This window comes from Gorilla gorilla, chromosome 2 (assembly GCF_029281585.2).
Source record: "Gorilla gorilla gorilla isolate KB3781 chromosome 2, NHGRI_mGorGor1-v2.1_pri, whole genome shotgun sequence".
Classification (NCBI taxonomy): domain Eukaryota; kingdom Metazoa; phylum Chordata; class Mammalia; order Primates; family Hominidae; genus Gorilla; species Gorilla gorilla.
In genome coordinates this window covers 93,301,631-93,323,656 of record NC_086017.1, presented here as the reverse complement: position 1 = coordinate 93,323,656, position 22,026 = coordinate 93,301,631, and positions in this window count along the sequence as shown.

Genomic DNA, 22,026 nt, shown 5'->3' with positions numbered 1-22,026 from the left:
CACATAAATATGATGTATACATATTTATATTGTATATATGTAGATTAAAATCTATATTTTAATATTTGGCTTTAGTATATTTTTATGAATATATGATTATCACACACTTCCAAAAATCTGCAGGCATATTATAAGATTCTAAAACTCTGTATGTTCTTTCTTGGATAGAATTTTTGACATCAATAAGGCTGGATAATTAAATACTATCCCTGAGGACTGCGCTTTAGGAGTGCCTGGAAAGTGCAGTTGATTTACTTTAGGGACTTTTGATAATTCAGAACAAAATATGTTTAGTTAGGATGTGCATAATATTGAAGTACAGTGAGCTGTTATCCAAATCCACATATGTAGAGAGATCTGCAGCCTCTCTTCTTATGTATGTAACTGCAAAGCAGGGAAAACCTGACCAAAAGAGTCAAACATTAGCTCATTCTTCCTGCTTTTTAGTACATATGAACTCCTTATTAGGTGTTTCATAATGTGCAAAGATAAAAGAGAAACATTTCATTTCCTCCATTGAGTTTATTGAAGATATGTATCTTCTTTACTCACAGGGGAGTTTATGAAGTAGAAGAGAAATGAATCAATGGCCAATATGTCTTGGTTATATACTGTAACATTGTATCAACCTGATGGCCACAATTTACTAGTATCATGAGCAGTTCTGAGAGAGGGATTAGGAAAACTCTATGAAACCAAAGCCATAGTGTTCTGGGTGGTATGGATATATTTTGAGCTTAGATATGTTTCACAGTCAGAAAAATAGGATTTAATGGTAGGCCGAAAGTGGACTAGGTATAAGGGAAAGATAAGTGGCCAGGGTAAATCTAAGGACTTTAGCCTAAGTGAATTAGGATGAAAGACTGATGGCTACAGGATGAGTCTTTACATATCTTTACACATTTTTATATTAAAACAAATGAGGCTACATTATAAAGTATGATTTAAAATGTCATAAATATTGTTTTACTCTGAAACAAGAGATTTCTAAGATGTTTTGAGTTGTGTAATGATCATTTTAGGACAGATTAAATTTCCAGTAGATGTTCAAACATTCTCTTTTATTTATTCATTTCTTGAAAAGGTTGAGAACCACTTCGATGTAACACTTTATAGAACAAAGGATTCTTCTGATTCACACTGATTTGATGTTTTAAAATTTTCTACATAAATCATTAGGGAATAACTTATCCCATATCTTCTTCTAAGGTTTCTATTCAAAATGATCTTATTTATAGGTCAATATATGTAACATATGTAGTTTGAATTCAATATCCAAATGAATTCAACACACATTACCTAGTAGTGTGACACTGACAAGATTTACAGGAGAAGATGAGGCACAGCTTCATCTTTTGCAGGTATATATGTAATTTTTAAAAGTCACATATATTTCTGATATTAATATAGTTTTATAACCAATCTTCTCCACGCTTTTTCCTCAGAAAGAAAAAAAAGCAACTGGGAAAATGAAAATAAATCAATGAAATAAAAAATATACTGTAAATTCCTTTTTCAATAAACTCTGGAGCAAATATAATGCATAGTGGACACAGTGAGATGCCACTGAAGTTAAACTAAAGAACTAATTTCTCCAGTTCTGGGCTACTCACAATTCAACTCTCCTAGAATTGCCCTCTGCTAAAGGGTGTTGTCTTAATCAAATTTACAACCCACTCATGGCAGTTTAACTTCTCCATCTGCCAAATCCTACTACTCTGGCCTCCTTAAAGATATTATTCCCCAAAGCATTTCCTAGTAAACTTTCTGCATGCAAATACAGATGTGAGTCTGTTCCCTAGGGAACCTAACCTGAGACAGTTGGAACAAAATTGTCCCTATTATGCAGGTTCTAAAAATGGGATGCAGGAACTTTACCGCCTATTGTCTGCCTAGCAATGGAAAAGGACCTCATAATTGGTTGAAGGTGGCCATCACAGAAATGCAAATCAAAACCACAATGAGATACCATCTCACACCAGTTAGAATGGCAATCATTAAAAAGTCAGGAAACAGCAGGTGCTGGAGAGGATGTGGAGAAATAGGAACACTTTTACACTGTCAGTGGGACTGTAAACTGGTTCAACCATTGTGGAAGACAGTTTGGCGATTCCCCAACGATCTAGAACTAGAAATACCTGACCCAGCCATCCCATTACTGGGTATATACCCAAAGGATTATAAATCATGCTGCTCTAAAGACACATGAACACATATGTTTATTGAGGCACTATTCACAATAGTAAAGACTTGGAACCAACCCAAATGTCCATCAATGATAAACTGGATTAAGAAAATGCGGCACATATACACCATGGAATACTATGCAGCCATAAAAAAGGATGAGTTCATGTCCTTTGTATGGGCATGGTTGAAGCTGGAAACCATCATTCTCAGGAACACAAATAATCGTTAGCAAGCTCGAATGGTGCAATTGCTAAACTGTAGTAGCTGGTGGTAAAATGGGGCAGCATACTGAGGAAACAGAATGCTCTGGTAGGTCCTATATCTCAGGCATTTGAGATGTTTACAGGAAGGAGTAATTATAAGAGTAAGAAATTAGATGGCTATTTCTGAAGGTTATCAAGTCATTGGAGAAAGACAACAAAAGGCTGAGGGAGATTTAATACTTATTTTTGGGAAAGAATGAAACCAGAATATTTTCTTAGTAGCATACAAACAATCATTTATCTCCAGCTGATGGAGCAGTGACAATGCTCAGATCAGGCTCTCGACTTTTAATTTGAATTGAAGCATAGCTCCAGAGAAAGTTGAATTACAAACCTTAGCAAGTACGCTACACTGTTAGGGAAGAACCTCTCCTTCCCTGGACATTCCTATTGATGTTCTTAAAAATGTTAAATACTTAGATTCCCTGAAGATTCTGTGCCTGCTAACACAACAGTGACCCAGTCACTGCACTTCCTCATTGCTGGAAGATAATGAAAATACCTTCATATGGCAAAACAAAACATGCTTCTCAACAGCTAATCTCAGAATCTATCCCAACTTCTTTCTTGGTCAACAAACCAATAATCAGAGTAAATTTAGAATGCAATCTGGCCACACAGAGCCTTGATCTGTCACAGGAGGAAAGGAAGTACTCCTCAAAGGAGCCAAAAGGTCCAATGACCCAAACCAGAAGATCCTGAAGAGAATATGTGCCTGCATCCTCAGAGTGGTATGGAAAAAAGAGCAGAAAATAATATTTGCCAAGAGAGAGTTCATTGATATGTGAAACAGGATATAACACCCTAAAAAGGACTCCAGAAATAGTGCTAAGATGTTACTGAAATGATTCTTAGAGAGTTGAGTATATAATGGTTCAAAGAAGGTAAGTAGAAAGACCAGACCTTTCATTGAAGACAACTGAGGAGGGGATCAAAAGACTTAGAGAAATGAACATGTAAGACTTGAAATACCGTACAGAAAATCTACTCTATTCATTTTCCAGAACTGCCATAACAAAGAACCACAAACTGGTTTTCTTACACAGCAGACATTGATTTTCTCATGATTCTCGCATTTGAAGTCCAATAATAAGAGGTCAGCAGATTTGTTTCCTCCTAAGGGCTCTGAGAGAATCTGTTCCATCATCTCACCTAAGTTTCTGGTAGTCTGCTGGAAATCTGACATTTCTTGGCTTGCAAAAGTACCACTCTGATCTCTGCCTTCATCTTCACATAGCTTTCTCTCTGTGTGTATGTCTATTTTCAAATTTCCCTTATTTTTAAGAGCATCGCTTATATTGATTAGAGAATCACCCTATTCAGTATGACCTCACATCTTAACTAACTATATGTGAAATGACCCTATTTTTTAAAATTGTGGGTGCATGGTAATTTTTGAATAATATTACTTTTTTTTTTTTTGAGATGGAGTCTCGCTCTGTCGTCCAGGCTGGAGTGCAGGGGCGTGATCTCAGCTCACTGCAAGCTCTGCCTCCCGGGTTCACGCCATTCTCCTGCCTCAGCCTCCCGAGTAGCTGGGACTATAGGTGCCCGCCACCACACCTGGCTAATTTTTTTGTATTTTTAGTAGAGACGGGGTTTCACCATGTTAGACAGGATGGTCTCAGTCTCCTGACCTCGTGATCCGCCCGCCTCCGCCTCCCAAAGTGCTGGGATTACAGGCCTGAGCCACCGCGCCTGGCCAAATAATATTACTTTTGTATGCACAGGGAGTGAGGATTTCAACATATAAATCTTGAGGGGACATAATTCAACAGGTAAACACCTACCACCTGACTATAATCTGCAAGAGGACCTCAAAAGCCCTCCACTTTACCACTTGATAAAGAGATGATAATAAATAAAATAGATATCAGTATCAGTTAAAAAATTAGTAGTAGTTAGGGCAGACAGAAGATAATGTTCCAGAACTGGACTTCCCTTAATCAATGGAGATAATAGGACCCCAATATGATAAAAACCGACAGGAATATTTAACCGTCAGAAGTAAGGCAATTATTGTAATAAACTGCAAGGTCAAAATAGTAGTCAAAAGGCTCTAACTCTGAGATCTTCATAGATAATCAACAAAACATGGGGTTTTAAGAAACAATATTGATGGACAGCAAGTCCTTTGCATAATTAACTAACGAAGGGTAGAATATCAGAAGACTGAAGGCAATTACCACAATTAATTAGCTATTACCACTTGTGTAATTTTAGGACCCTAAAGAGTTTTCAGATTTGGAACTCATTGTCTGAATGAGAGGCTCATTTATAATGTTAGGTGTATAAGGCCTCAAGAGCACAGCTCAGGAAACAGAATCTGTCCAATTTTCTCCTGGCCTCTTGCCCGCCCTAAGGCAGGATTCTAACCTCCCTTGCCTTTCCGATTGTGGGTCATAAGATGCTCCTCAGAGAGGGTCCCCATTCTATACCTTGGGGGAAGAAATGTTGACCTTATGACACTTCCATAAAAACCCAAGAAGACTAGGTTTAGAAAGCTTCTGGATAGATAAACACATGGAGGTTCCTGAAGGCTGGCTCACCCACGGATAGCATGGAAGCTGAGTGCCCCTTTCCCAATACCTCACTCTACACATCTCTTCGTTTGTATCATTTGCAACATCCTTTATAATAAACTAGCAAATATAAGTGTTTCTGTGAAATAAAGACGAGGTCATGAGAACTCATGTTGAAGTTAGAATTTTCAGAGGCCTGGACTTGCTACCGTTGTTAGTGGCAGGGTAGAGTGCAGTCTTGGGGACCGACGTCTCAATCCATGGGATCTAACACTATGTCCAGGTAGATAGTGTTGGAATTAAATTGGAGGAAACCCAGCTGGCATCCGCTGCTTGTTGTGTGGGGAAAATGCCTCACACATTTGGTCACAGAAGTCTTCCTCAGTGTTAATGATTGCTGTAGTGGTGTGAGAACAAAGAAACATACTTTGAGAGCTTTCCTGAAATACTTGGTTTATTATATTACCTAACTTAACCTTGATTTTTTCATGAGTAGAATTTATATTTACATATCCATCTAATATATTGTGATGATAAGTATGGTGCCTAGCATAAAGTAATCACTCATCAAATAATAAGGGTAGCATTATAATCATAAACTATTTAAAAGTTTGGCTAAAAAAGAAAAAAATACTTACAGTTGCTATAATCAAATATGCCAGTTGTTTAAAAATTCAGCTAAATGAGTCATTAGGGAGAACAAAAAAATAAGAAAAAAAACAAATTTTCCAAGTACTTATAACAGAATTTTGCTGATGTGATAAAATACCCTCCCCTGTCCCCTGTCTCTGTCTCTCTTTCTCTGTCTTCAAAGCAACATTTACCTAGGGCAATGTCTTTAGTTTTTTTTTTCCGAAATATTTTACTTTATAAGGAAAAACACAAGACTGCTCCCAGATGTTAAAATTCTCAGGCATACAAATTTTCATTCATCTTCAGCATTAATTTATGTCTAAGCCTTTACAAACTTTTTTTTTTGAAGACAGAGTCTGGCTCTGTCGTCCAGGCTGGAGTGCAGTAGCACGATCTCAGCTCGCCACAACCTCCAACTCCAGGGTTCAAGTCATTCTCCTGCTTCAGCCTCCTTAGTAGCTGGGATTACAGGTGCCCACCACCATGCCTGGCTAATTTTTGTATTTTTAGTAGAGATGGGGTTTCACCATGTTGGCCAGGCTGTTCTCAAACTCCTGACCTCAAGTGATCCACCTGCCTTAGCCTCCCAAAGTGCTGAGATTACAGGCATGAGCACCATGCCTGGACCTAAACGCATTTACATAAATTTATTTTGTTTTCATTAATTTTGTATTTTTTAATGTAACTTGCACATATGAACTTTACCACTTGTAAAGAAAAACTAGAACATAGCACTAAAATTCCTCAGCTCTCTCTATTCCTGTGTTCCCCTCCATCTTATGCTAACTGCCTTTCTTCCAAGCTAACAACTACCATGGACTAGATATGTTTTACTTCCATGATTCTAAAGTTATATTTGTTATTTTTTTTAATTATTTTTAAAGAGTTAATTTGGTTGTGATTTTTTTCGTCCTGCCTCAGGGATGCTTGAATAAAGTTAACCTTTAGTCACATTTTTTGTAGAGTCATCTAAAGGTATATATTCATTGGGAGGCTTTAACTGCGATCTGTGTACTAATTAATGAGTATGATAGTCCCTCTTTATCCACAGTTTTGCTCTCCATGGTTTCAGCTACCCACTTTACAGTACAGTAAGATGTTTTGAGAGAGAAAGTGAGAGATCACATTCAAATAACATTTTGTAGTGTATTGTTATAATTGTTTTCTTTTATTATTAGTTATTATTATCAAATAATTCCTAATAATAAGTAATGCCTATTTTGTTGTTAGTTATTATTGTTAGGCAAGCAAGTAAGTTCTTCCTTGTCTAATTTATAAATTCATTTAATTTATAAGTATGTATAGGAAAAATCATAGTATATAATAGGGTTCTGTACTGTCCACAGAACCAGGTGTTGATATCATAAGTACATATGGGATAAAATATGATAAAGTTCTGTACTGTCTGTAGTACCAGGTATTTACTAGGGGGTCTTCAAAAGTATTTCCCACAGGTAAGGGGACTACTTAGAATGCCTCTAGAAGTGCTGTTATTGGGATTATGTATTGTGGAAATGTGGATTTTGAGTGCACTAACAAATGGCAGCATAGCATCTGCCTCTCCAGGTGACAATGACTTGAGTAAATTAAGCTGAGTCAACCTAAAATTTTCAGTTCCCTTTGTCACTTGAGACCTAGACTTACATGTCAGTTCTTGTCATCATCCTTGAAAACAAATTCATCCTATAGGATGTTTGGGGACATCAGGTGTCACATCTGGGTGATTAAAACTTCCACGTTCCTGCTGCTGTGAATGATGCTATATCCTTTCCTAAACATAACTTAGTGCTAAGTTTGCTTATTGTGTCTACTGAGTTTGATTGGAAATCCAATCTAGAAATCCACTCTAGTGGCCATATAGTGCCTTACATTACAATCATAATTGTTTTTAAACAATTATAATGATATAGTGTCTTACATTATAATCATTGTTTGTAAACATTAGAGCAATAAATAAATGTATACATCTACAAAGCATTCATTTGTATTGCTTTGTAATACACCTATGCATGAATGAGTGTGCGTGTGTGTGTGTGTATGTGTGCTTGGAAAGAAAGAGAGATAAAGACAGAACATTGTATAGTTATCTAGATATACATATAAACATTGGAGTTGTTTGTGAACAGTAACGCTATGCACATTAATTTGTCTGTTTCCAGAAATCTAGATATTCAAATTTGTATCAGGTACATAACTAGGAGTAGAATAACTGGGTTTTAAGGTATGTAAACCTTGAAGTTCTCTAGATATAGCAAACTGTCTTTCAAAGTGGGTTTTTACTATATTACTAATAATACAAAAAGAATTATATTGAGCAGCATTCTCTTCAATACTTCATATTGTCAGACATCATAAAATTACATGAATAGAAATGGTTGAAAAATGATACTTCATTTTGGTTTAGATTTCACACTTCCATGATTACTAGCATGGTTGAGCTTCTCATCATAAATCTATTGCTGTTTTTTCTCTTTTATTATATGTCTAGTCTTGCTTTTTGTTCATTTTATTATATAGCTAATTATTTTAATTAGATTACAAAATTTGTCTCTATATATTTGAGGCTAATCCTTTATCATAGATATATTGAATATATATAATTTTTCAATTCATGACTTGTCTTTTTTCAAAGACTATTCTTTTAGAGAAGCAAAATCAAGGAAGGTACAAATATTTCCCAAATACTCTCTGCCCCCACACATCCATAGTCATTTCCATTTTCAACTTCCCCCATCAGAGTCATGCTTTTTGGAATTGATGATCCCAATTGCTATGCCATTATGAATCAAAGTTTATAGTTTAAATTGGGGCTCACCCTTTGTCTTATACATTAGGTTTGGACAAATATATGATAACTTGCATCCATTATCCATGTACAATGGCATGTATCATTACAGTGTCATACAGAACATTTTCACTGCCCTAAATATCCCCTGTGTTTGACCTACTCACCCTTCCCTCAACCTGCCATGTGGAAACCACTGTTGTATTTACTAGTTCCATGATTTTGTCTTTTCCAGAATGTCATATTGTTGGAATCATACAGTATGTAGCCATTTCAGATTGGCTTCTATCACTTAATAATATGGATTTATGTTTCATCCATGTCTTTTCATGGTTTGAAAGTTCATTTTTTAGTACTAAATAATATTCCATTTTTTGATGTACCACAGTTTATTTATCCAGTTGGTTACACTGTATGCCTCAGTTGCTTACAAGTTTTGACAATTATGAATAAAGCTAATATAAATCTTGGTGTGCAGGTTTTTGTGTGGATGTGTGTTCTCAACTGCTTTAGGTAGATACCAAGGAGCACAACTGCTGGATCATATGGCAGGAGTATGTTTAGTTTTGCAATGTGGCTTGTCTTTTCACATCTTTTATGATGCCTAATAATTAAATGGATATTTTTTATTCAAATGTAACCATGTCTATTAATCTTTTATAAGAGATAGTTCGGTGATTTAAAAAAATATCTACTTTACTTCAAAGTTTAAAAAATACTCTCTTAGATTTTCTTGTAAGTTTTATTTTTCCTTTTCCTTTTGATATTTGAGTTTCTGTCAGTCTGCAGCTACATTTTTTGTCTGAAGTAAATCAGGAGATTTTATTTCATTTCTATCATGTTGATACTGAATTTTTACAACTTCATTTATTGAATAGAAACTCCTTCACATCAACCTGATATTTATTATTGGCTAGATAACCACGTTCTATGTATGTTAAGCTTTTACCTCTAGGATCTCTTTAATGTCCAGTGATTATTATTTCATTCCATTTGACAATGTCTTCATTTCAAGCGACATGTTTTTAAAACTATGACTAGATACTGAATTTTATCAAATATGATTTCTATAACAACTGTAATTAACATATGTTTTTGCCTTAATGTAATAAACATATTTAAAGCTTTCCTAGCTTTAAACTGTATTTTTATTTTTGAGAATTAATTTGACTATATTAGTTTCATTTTAATATTGGACAATTACTACTTATATATTCACAATAATATGCTTGAGCTTGTAATTTCCTTCAGGATCCCTGCTATGCTGTCATTCACTGGAAGCAGCCTGTGACCTCCCGGCAAATCAGTGATCTTTGCAGTGTACAGCAGGTAGAGTTATTGATAAATTATGCTACTGCAGAAGGAGAGCTGAGTGGTGAATTTTTATAGCTGCCAAAGAACAAATAAAAACATAAGTTTCATTATACTTTTTAGATAAACAACTATTTGACTTAATTGATTTTTCTCTATATTGTTTTAAAATTCTCTAATTAATTAATCTTATTTTTTCTACTTATGTTAAGGCTTAATGTTTTCTAGATTCTTAGGGGAAAAAATAATAGATGTCAGATTATTCTCCATTTAAATATATGTAATTATATTTCCTTTTATTCACTGCCTTAGCTGCTTTTTACAAGTTTTGATATGGTATGCTTTAAATATTACTCAGTTCTAGGTATGTTTTTATTTTCTTTTACTTCATATTTGAACCATGAATTATTAAATATAAAGTTCATTTGAGATTGTTAGATATATTTATTGATTTTAATTTATTTATATTATATCATCATAAGAAAACATTCCATTTTCATACAATTTTTGATGCTTGTCCTACAGCTTATGGTCTTTACTGGTTACCATACAACCTACATTTGAAATGTTTTCTGAACTTTCTGAATACATCGATGTTTGAATGCCTCTTTCAGTTATTTAATTTTAGCTTACCTCTGTCGAATGTAAATATGTAAATATAATTAGACAAAATAACATCGCTTTGAAACAGGATAAAGATGAGTCTTACTTTTTACTTATTATGCAATTCTCTGCCTCTTAATTGGATTTTAGTCCATTAATATCTGATGTTATTTGCTTTAAGTTGATTTTGTGGGGTTTTTGTTGCCTTTACTTATTTTTCTTTTTCCTTACTTTCAGCTTTTTAAATTATTATATTTTTATAGAATTCCATTTTAATTTCTATACTGGCTGTTTTAAACAGTTTTATTCAAATATAATTGAGATATAACAAATTACATATGATTGATAACTTTGAAATAAATTTCATACTTGTGAAACTATCACCAAAATCAAAATGACTATATCTAATATTTTATAAATGTTCCCATTGGCCGTACAATTATTCCCTACTACATCTCTTCATGCCCCCCATTTCCCCCAGGCAAACATTATATGCTTTCTGTTACTATACATTAGTTTGAATTTTCTAGAGTTTTATTATCAATGGAATTATACAGTATTTTTTTTGTTATTGTCTTGCATGTTTCTTAATCCTAATTTCTTTTACTCAGCATAATTATTGTGTGACTTTCATGCTGTAGAGTATGTCAATAATGCATTCCTTCTCATGGTTAGGCAGTATTCTATTGATGCACAGGTTTGTTTATTATTCACCTGTTAGTGAACATTTCCCTTATCCATCATTTTTGCCTACTGTCAGTAAAGCTGCTGTGCATATTTATGTGAAGAATTTATAGGGACCTATGCTTCCATTTCTCCTGGATAAATAACTAGCTATGTAACGGCTAGATTATAACTAGATATATGTTTAACATTTTAAGAAATTACCAAACTGTTTTGCTAAGTGTTTATACCACTTTATAGCAACAGTGAGTGAGGGTTATAATTACTCTGAATTCCTTGACAACAGTTAGTCTTTTTCATTTTAAACATTCCAATATGTAAAGAAATATATTTCATCATGGATTTAATATGCAACTTTCTAATACCTAATGATATTGAGTATAACTAAAAGACATTGAGACAAAAAATGATATAAAGAATCAACGAAATGAAAACCCAGTTTTCTGAAAGGATAAACAAAATTGATAGACCACTGGCTACTTTAACCAAGGAAAAAGAGAGGATATTTAAATAAGTACAATCAAAATTATAAAGATGACATCACAACTGATACCCCAGAAATACAAAAGATCATTAGTAATTACTATGAATATCTCTATGTGCATAAACTGTACAACCTAGAGAAAATACATAAATTCCTGAAAACATACAACCTCCCAAGATTGAACCAGAAAGAGACAAATTCTGGACAGGTGAGTAATAAGTAATGAAATTGAATCAGTCATAAAAAAACTTCCACCCCACCTGCACATGTACTCCTTGAAGATCGACAAATTCACAATCAAATTTTACCAAACATACAAAAACAAGCTGGTAAAAATCTTCCTGGAACTATTCTAAAAAACAAAAGAGGAGGGATTCCTCTTTATCTCATTCTATAAAACTGGTATCATTCTGCTACCAAAATCAGGCAAGGACACAGTAACATAAAAGCAAACTATAGGCCAGTATCACTGATGAACACAGATGCAAAATCCCCAACAAAATACTGGCAAACTGACTCCAACAGCACATCAAAAACTTAATTCACTATAATGAAGTAGGTTTTATTCCAGGGATGCAAAGATCTTTCAACATTAGCATATCATTAAATGTGATTCAATAAACATAATAATAACTAAAACTATATGATCACGTCAATAGATGCAGAAAAATACTTAATAAATTTAAAAAATCCTTTATGATAAAAACCCTCAACAAAGTAAGCATAGAAGGAACATACCTCAAAATGATAAGAGCTAGTTATGACACATCCACAGCCAACATCATACTGAATGGGGAAAGGTTGAAAGCATCCCACCTAAGAACTGGAACAAAACAAGGATGTCCACTCTCACTACTCCTATTCAACATAGTACTAGAAGTCCTGGCCAGACCATTTTAGCAAGAGAAAGAAATAAAAAACATTCAAATTGGAAAAGAGAAAGTTAAATTATCTTTGTTCACTAATGACATAATCTTATACCTATAAATCCTAAAGAGTCTTCCGAAAGACTCCTAGACTTGATAAATTACTTCAAAACAATTCCAGAATACAAAATCAACATACAAAAATCAGTAGCATTTTTATATGCCAGTAACATTCAGGGTGAGAATCAAATCAAGTACTCAATCCCATTTGTAATAGTCACGAAAAATATCTAGACATAAATCTGACAAAGGAGGTAAAATGTCTCTACAAGAAGAACTACGAAACATTGGTGAAAAAAATTATAGATGGCACAGACAAATGAAAAAAACATTTTATGCTCATGGATTGGAAAACTGAATGTCACTTAAATGACCACATGGCCCAATTCAATCTGCAGATTAAACAGGATCCCTAAGAGTTACCAATGACCACTGTCATTATTCACAGAATTGGATAAAACAATTCTAAAGTTGATATGAAGAGCCCGAATATCCAAAGCATTTGTAAGCAAAAAGAATAAAGCTGAAAGAATCACATTCTCTTACTGCAAATTATACTATAATGCTATAGTAACTAGAACAGTACTGTACTGGTACAAAAATAAACACATAGACAAAAGGAACAGAATAGAAAACTCAGAAGTAAAGCCACCTATGTACAACCAACTGATCTTTGGCAAAGTTGACATAAATAAGCAATGCAAAAAGATACTTTATTCAATAAAACGTGCTGAGGAAATTAGCTAGCCATAGGAGAAGGGTGACACTGGGCCTCTATTTCTTACCATATACAAAAAGTAGTGCAAGATGGATTAAAGACATCAGTGTAAGACCTGAAACTGTGTAAACCTCCTATCGTTGGCCTAGGCAAAAAATTATAACTAAGATCCCAAAAGCAAATGCAACAAAAACAAAAATGGGCTGGGAGTGGTGGCTCACACCTGTAATCTCAGCACTTTGGGAGGCCAAGGCGGGTGGATCACGAGGTCAGGAGTTCGAGACTAGCCTGGCCAACTTGGTGAAACCCTGTCTCTACTAAAAATACAAAAATTAGCTAGGCATGGTGGTGGGCGCCTGTAATCCCAGCTACTCAGGAGGCGAGGCAGGAGAATTGCTTGAACCCAGGATGTGGGGGTTGCAGTGAGCTGAGATCATGCCACTGTACTCCAGCCTGGGCAACAGAGTGAGACTCCACCTCAAAAATAAATAAACAAATGGACAAATGGGACTTAATTAAATTTAAAATTTTTTCTGCAGCCAAATAAATAAAAAATCAACAAATAGACAACCTACATAATGAAAGAAAATATTTGCAAAGTATGCCTCTGATAATGAATTAATGTACAGAATATAAAATGAACTAAAAAAACTCAAGCAAAGAAAGCAATCCCATTAAAAAGTGGGCAAAGGACATGAACAGGCATTTCTCAAAAGAAGACACACAAGTGGTCAACTAAAATGAAAAAAATGCTCAACATCACTAATCATTAGAGAAATGTAAATTAGAACCACAGTATCATCTTACATAGTCAGAAAGACTGTTATTACGAAGTCAATAAATGTCAGATATTAGCATAGATGCAGAGGAAAGGGTACCCTTATACACCGTTGATAGGAATGTAAATTAGTATAACCTCTATGGAAAACGGTATGAAGATTTCTCAAGGAACCAGAAATAGAACTATCATTTGACCCAGCAATCCCACTACTGAGCATCTACCAAAAGAAATAATTATGTCCAAAAGACACCTGCAGTCATGTTTATTGTAGTACTGTTCACAATACAAAGACATAAAATCAACCAAAGGGTTCATTAATGGTGGGTTGTATAAAGACGATGTAGTATATATCTACCACAGAATACTATGCAGTCATAAAAATAATGAAATTGTGGCCAGGCATGGTGGCTCATACCTGTAATCTCAGCACTTTGGGAGGCCAAGGCAGGCGGATCACAAGATCAGGAGATCGAGACCATCTTGGCTAACATGGGTAAAACCCCGTCTCTACTAAAAAAAAAAAAAAAAAAAAAAAAAAAAATTAGCCAGGTGTGGTGGTGGGCGCCTGTAGTCTCAGCTACTGGGGAGGCTGAAGCAGGAGAGTGGCGGGAACCCGGGAGGCGGAGCTTGCAGTGAGCCGAGATCGCGCCACTGCACTCCAGCCTGGCGACAGAGCAAGACTCCATCTCAAAAAAAAAAAGAAATTGTGTCTTTTGCAGCAACATAGATGGAGCTGGAGGATGAATGGAGCCATTACCCTAAGTGAAATAACACAGAAACACTAATTCAAATACCACATTTTCTCACTAAAAGTGAGAGCTAAACAATAGGTACACATGGATTAACGATGAAACTAATAGACACTGGGAAATCCAAAAGCAGGGAGAGAGAAGGAGGGGTGAGGATTTAAAAGATTACCTATTGTGTACAGTTTGCACTATTTAAAGGATGGTACACTGGAAGCTCAAACCTCACCATTATGCAATACATGCATGTGACAAACCTGCACATCTAAAATAAAATTTAAAGTCAAAAGATGAATACAGTTTTAACCTCTACTCAACTTTTTAATACAGAGAGACTAAATAAAGATACTTAGATCTGTTAGTAAACATGTTCTGTATGACATTGAAAAATCATACTATGAGAAAGCAGATGCTTGTAGACAAAATGAAATGGTATTAAATTACAGAATGTTGGCATGTGACCATTCACAATTTATTGCTTCCTAGTTTTTACTAGAAATTAGAATTACTAAATGTTAAAAATTGTAATTAGGCCAGCCACGGTGGCTCACGCCTGTAATCCCAGCATTTTGGGAGGCCGAGGCAAGTAGATCACTTGAGGTCAGGAGTTCGAGACCAGCCTGGCCAACACAGTGAAACCTCATCTCTACTAAAAATACAAAAATTACCCGGGGATGGTGGCACATGCCTATAGTCCCAGCTACATGGGAGGCTGAAACCAGAGAATCACTTGATCCTGGGAGGTAGAGGTTGTAGTGAGCTGAGGTTGTGCCACTGCACTCCAGTCTTGGTAACAGAGTGAGATTCCTTCTCAAAAAAAAAAAAAAATTGTAATTAATAGATGTAATTAAATTCACCTGAAATAATAATCAAAGCAACTTATATAAGCAAGTATATAAGAAAGGTAAGATGCATATTTTTGTAAAAAATAAAAATAAAAAAACTTTTAGGTATAAGGAACTGTTTTTCCCTTTTTTTCTTTCTTTATTTATATTTTTAATTATATGTTAAGTTCTAGGGTACATGTGCACAACGTAAAGGTTTGTTACATATGTATACATGTGTCATGTTGGTTTGCTGCACCCATTAACCCGTCATTTACATTACGTATTTCTCCTAATGCTATCCCTCCCGTCTCCTACCCCACAACAGGCCCTGGTGTGAGATGCTCCCAGCCCTGTGTCCAAGTGTTCTCATTGTTCAGTTCCCACCTATGAGTGAGAACATGTGGTGTTTGTTTTTCTGTCCTTGAGATAGTTTGCTGAGAATGATGGTTTCCATGTCCCTACAAAGGATATGAACTCATTCTTTTTCATGGCTGCATAGTATTCCATGGTGTATATGTGCCACATTTTCTTAATCCAGTCTATCATTGATGGACATTTGGGTTGGATCCAAGTCTTTGCTATTGTGAATTATGCCACAATAAACATATGTGTGCATGTGTCTTTATAGTAGCATGATTTATAATCCTTTGGGTATATACCTATAAATGTATTTGCTGGGTCAAATGATATTTCTAGTTCTAGATCACTGAGGAATCGCCACACTGTCTTCCACAATGGTTGAACTAGTTTACACTCCAACCAACAGTGTAAAAACATTCCTATTTCTCCACATCCTCTCCAGCACCTGTTGTTTCCTGACTATTTAATGATCGCCATTCTAACTGGTATGAGATGTTATCTCATTGTGGTTTTGATTTGCATTTCTCTATCAGAGAATGATGATGAGCATTTTTTCACATGTCTGTTGGCTGCATAACTGTCTCCTTTTGAGAAGAGTCTGTTCATATCCTTCACCCACTTTTTGATGGGGTTGTTTGATTTTTTCTTGTAAATTTGTTTAAGTTATTTGTAGATTCTGGATATTAGCCCTTTGTCAGATGAGTAGATTGCAAAAATTTCCTCCCATTCTGTAGGTTGCTTGTTCACTCTGATGGTAGTTTCTTTTGCTGTGCAGAAGCTCTTTAGTTTAATTAGATCCCGTTGGTCAATTTTGGCTTTTGTTGCCTTGCTTTTGGTGTTTTAGTCATGAAGTCCTTGCCCATGCCTATGTCCTGAATGGTACTGCCTAGGTTTTCTTCTAGGGTTTTTATGGTTTTAAGTCTAACATTTAAGTCTTTAAGCCGTCTTGAATTAATTTTTGTATAAGGTGTAAGGAAGGGATCCAGTTTCAGCTTTCTACATATGGCTAGCCAGTTTTCCCAGCACCATTTATTATGTAGGGAATCCTTTCCCTATTTATTGTTTTTGTCAGGTTTGTCAAAGATCAGATGGTTATAGATATGTGGTGTTATTTCTGAGGCCTCTGTTCTGTTTCATTGGTCTATATCTCTGTTTTGGTACCTGTACCATGCTGTTTTGATTACTGTAGCCTTGTAGTATAGTTTGAAGTCAGGTAGCATGATGCCTCCAGCTTTGTTCTTTTTGCTTAGGATTTTCTTGGCAATGTGGGCTCTTTTTTGGTTCCATGTAAACTTTAAAGTAATTTTTTCCAGTTCTGTGAAGAAAGTCATTGGTAGCTTGATGGGGATGGCATTGAATCTATAAATTACTTTGGGCAGTACGGCCATTTTCATGATATTGATTCTTCCTATGATGAGCATGGAATGTTCTTCCATTTGTTTGTGTCCCTCTTTTATTTCGTTGAGCAGTGGTTTGTAGTTCTCCTTGAAGAGGTCCTTCACATCCTTTGTAAGTTATATTCCTAGGTATTTTATTCTCTTTGTAGCAATTGTGAATGGGAGTTCACTCATGATTTGGCTCTCTGTTTGTCTGTTATTGGCGTATAGGAATGCTTGTGATTTTTGCACATTGATTTTGTATCCTGAGACTTTGCTGAAGTTGCTTTTCAGCTTAAGGAGATTCTGGGCTGAGACGATGGGGTTTTCTAAACATGCAATCATGTCATCTGCAAACAGTGACAATTTGGCTTTCTCTTTTCCTAATTGAATACGCTTTATTGCTTTCTCTTGCCTGATTGCCCTTGCCAGAACTTTCAACACTATTGAATATGAGTGGTGACAGAGGGCATCCCTGTCTTGTGCCAGTTTTCAAAGGGAATGCTTCCAGCTTTTGCCCATTCAGTATGATATTGGCTGTGGGTTTGTCATAAATAGCTCTTATTATTTTGAGATACATTCCATCAATACCAAGTTTATTGAGAGTTTTTAGCATGAAGCGCTGTTGAACTTTGTCAAAGGCCTTTTCTGCATCTATTGAGATAATCAGATAGTTTTTGTCTTTGGTTCTGTTTATGCCATGGATTACGTTTATTGATTTGCATATGTTGAACCAGACTTGCATCCCTTAGACTCTCACACAAAAATAATGGGAGACTTTAACACCCCACTGTCAATATTAGAAAGATCAATGAGACAGAAGGTTAACAAGGATATACAGGACTTGAACTCAGCTCTGCACCAAGTTGACCTAATAGACATCTACAGAGCTTTCCACCCCAAATCAACAGAATATACTTTCTTCTCAGCACCACATCACACTTATTCCAAAATTGACCACATAGTTGGAAGTAAAGCACACCTCAGCAAATGTAAAAGAGAAATCACAACAAACTGTCCCTCAGACCACAGTGCAATGAAATTAGAACTCAGGATTAAGAAACTCACTCAAAACTGCACAACTACATGGAAACTGAACAACCTGCTCCTGAGTGACTACTAGGTAAATAACGAAATGAAGGCAGAAACAAAGCTGTTCTTTGAAACCAGTGAGAACAAAGACACAACGTACCAGAATCTCTGGGACACATTTAAAGCAGTGTGTAGAGGGACATTTATAGCACTAAACGCCCACAAGAGAAAGCAGGAAAGATCTGAAACTGACACCCTAACATCACAATTAAAAGAACTAGAGAAGCAAGAGCAAACAAATTCAAAAGCTAGCAGAAGGCAAGAAATAACGAAGATCAGAGCAGAACTGAAGGAGATAGAGACACAAAACGCCCTTCAAAAAATCAATGAATCTAGCAGCTGGTTTTTTGAAAAGATCAACAAAATTGATAGACCGCTAGCAAGACTAATAAAGAAGAAAAGAGAGAAGAATTAAATAGATGCAATAAAAAATAATAAAGGGGATATCACCACAGATCCCACAGAAATACAACCTACCATCAGAGGATACTATAAACACCTCTACACAAATAAACTAGAAAATCTAGTAGAAATGGATAAATTCCTGGACACATACACCCTCCCACGGCTAAACCAGGAAGAAGTTGAATCCCTGAATAGACCAATAACAGGCTCTGAAATTGAGGCAATAATTAATAGCCTACCAACCAAAAAAAAAAAGCCCAGGACCAGACGAATTCACAGCCAAATTCTACTAGAGGTACAAAGAGGAGTTGGTACCATTCATCCTGGAACTATTCCAACCAATAGAAAAAGAGGGAATCCTCCCTAACTCATTTTATGAGGCCAACATCATTCTGATACTAAAGCCTGGCAGAGACACAACCAAAAAAGAGAATTTTAGACCAACATCCCTGATGAACATCAATGTGAAAATCCTCAATAAAATACTGGCAAACTGAATCCAGCAGCACATCAAAAAGCTTATCCACCAAGATCATGGTTTTTCCCCTTTTAAAGAAAGAATAGAATAACTTTGTTTTTAAGTAGAGTGACTGGTTACTCCACAAAGAAAAAGTAAAAAAGTGTAAGATGAAAACCGACTGATTATAAAAACGCTGTAGAAGTGAAGTAGTACAGCAAAATAAACTTTAGATCTTGACAAAACTTTGAGAGATCAAGGATTTTCTGGAGGAGGTGCTCCCAGACCTCAGCAAATCATCCTATTCATTTGAGCCAGAAAGTTGTCTCATGCTGGTACCAAGAATGATAGGAGATTTGTCAAAGTCAGGGGCATTTCCCCTCAGAATCCCTTTGTGGTTACCAAAATGTGAACCCCAAAAATCTGAGACAGGTCTCAGTTAATTTAGAAAGTTTATTTTGCCAAGGCTGAGGATGCCTACCAGTAATGCGACCTCAGGAGGTTCTGATGACATGTGACCCAGGTGGTCAGAGAACAGTTTGGTTTTATGAGTTTTAGGGAGGCATAAGACATCAATCAACATACGTAAGATGAACGTTGGTTTGGTCTGGAAATGCAGGACAACTTGAAGCAAAGGCGGAAAGACCCAAGCTGGGAGCTTTCTAGGTCATAGGTAGATAAGAGACAAATGGTTGCATTCTTTTGAGTTTCTTATTAGCCTCTCCAAAAGAGGCAATCAGATATGCATTTATTTTATATCTTAACCAGCTTAATTACACATAAAATTACTTTTCCAATATTTCTCCTCTGCAAGCCTCTGTGAAAGAAAAATAAATCTTGGGGCCTCCAAATAACTAAAGGAAGAAGTCAAGCTGGAAACTGCTTAGGGCCAAACTGCCTGCCATTCTACTCCAAGTCACCCCTCTGTTCACTAGGAATTTTATGTGTGATTAAGCTGGTTAAAATTTAAAAATAATTATTTATTTGTTTTTTTCTTTCAAAACTGAAAATTAATATCAAAAGTACATAGATGCAAAACTAGAATTTGGTCCACTCTGTTAAAATAACAAGATTTCATTGAAGTAATTTTCTGCCCTTAATAAGAAATTGTGAAAGTTTTATCTTTATAGATTATTGGTCTAGGAAACAGATTCTGTGTTTCATAGAGGTAATTTTCTGTGCATCATTTGTATTTAACAGGTTTTTATTTACTTAAGACAACTGAGTTCTTTCTGTTAAAAGAGCTAAGAATTTCCTACAGCTATGAAACTTTCTGTATTTTCCTTTGAAGTCTTTTAATTGCCACTCTAGTTAATTGAATACATATGCTTTCACAGAGCCATGTGATCCTATTTAAATCAAGTGTTTTAAACCTTTTGACATTTTTGACAACTTTCAAAAACAAAATTCTAAATTAAGACCTTTTGACCTTGAACTAACTTAGGGAGTATCCAGATGGGCCCCTGGAGTATCTCAAATGAAGTTGTTTTTTCTCTTTATAAAAAGAGAGATATTAAAGTAATTAGGTATATTTGATATGTTAAATCACATGGGAAGAATTGTCAAATAATAAGCAATGCTGAAACTTTTTAAAGTCATATTTTATGAGTATGTTAATATGCGTTTTAGAAACTGTATGTAATTTGTAAAAATCTGATAGTCCTGGTATAACTCTGGTAGTCACAATTTTAATCATTTCTTTGAGATATTTTGTGCCATAGAAATAACAAAATTTCCTTCTTAATTGCATTATAATGAACTCTCATTTGATCTTTTACCGTAGTCATTTTAAGTCTTTTCTTCTACAGATAATTAACTACAATTAACTCATTGTTTTACTCTGGTACTTTCCTGAAAGCTATTTCAAACAACTATAAAACTAAAGTGTTTCATATTAAAGGAGATTCATGGAAAAGACTCTGACAAATACAAGTTGATGATAACTTTAAGATAATACCATTGAACTGGGTAAAAATTCCCAGAACTCTTATGAAGAAACTGATTGGGTCAAAAAATTGCTAATTGAACATCAATCAGAACAAAATTTAATTCCAAAGAAATTTCCTGACACATTTACCTGCTGAGTTGGCTACTACTGAAACTTTAAAGATATGTAATTGAAACAAACTCCTTAGGATTTATTTAAGTCAAATCACTGAGGATAACCTGTTTAATAAAGAGTGCCATATACCTAATTTGAAAAACAAAACTGGTATTCAAATGCACGTAAATTTAATATTAAGCATGGACTCATGGAGGGCTCAGAAAGTGGTCTTGTCTTTTCTGTGTTCTTAGAGCTTAAATTATATTTTTGAAAAGCTCTGCACTCCATGACTCATCATTGTGTAGATAGAATAGTCAAAGTTATTTTTAAAATGGTATAGTGACTGTTCTAAAAATTGCTAAAGTAATCTACAACCATTTGTCAGACCCATAATCCTGGCATGATAATAAAGTCTGCAGGAGGTACATTACCATCACCTGCTAGATCATTTGAACACCTACAAATACATTTTATTCAATTGCCACCCTGAGTGACATATCAAAATGTTCCTATAGTACTCTGTTTGTTCTCAGACAAAAGCTTTCCCTTACAGGAAGGTTAATGCTATAACAGTAGCTAAAAGGTTATTAGAAAACTTTTTTCTGTATAAGATATTCTCAGAGAAATCTCCAACAATAAAGGCACTCACTTGTCTGGACAAGTTATCAAAGAGTTAAATAAAGTATTATGCAAACAGTGGCAATACCATTGTTTTTTATTATCTTTAATCTTCTGAGAGGATTAATAGACAAAATGATATTTTTTAACCAAAATTGACAAAGTTCACTGAATTGATGGAATTGTCTTGGCCAAAGACATTAC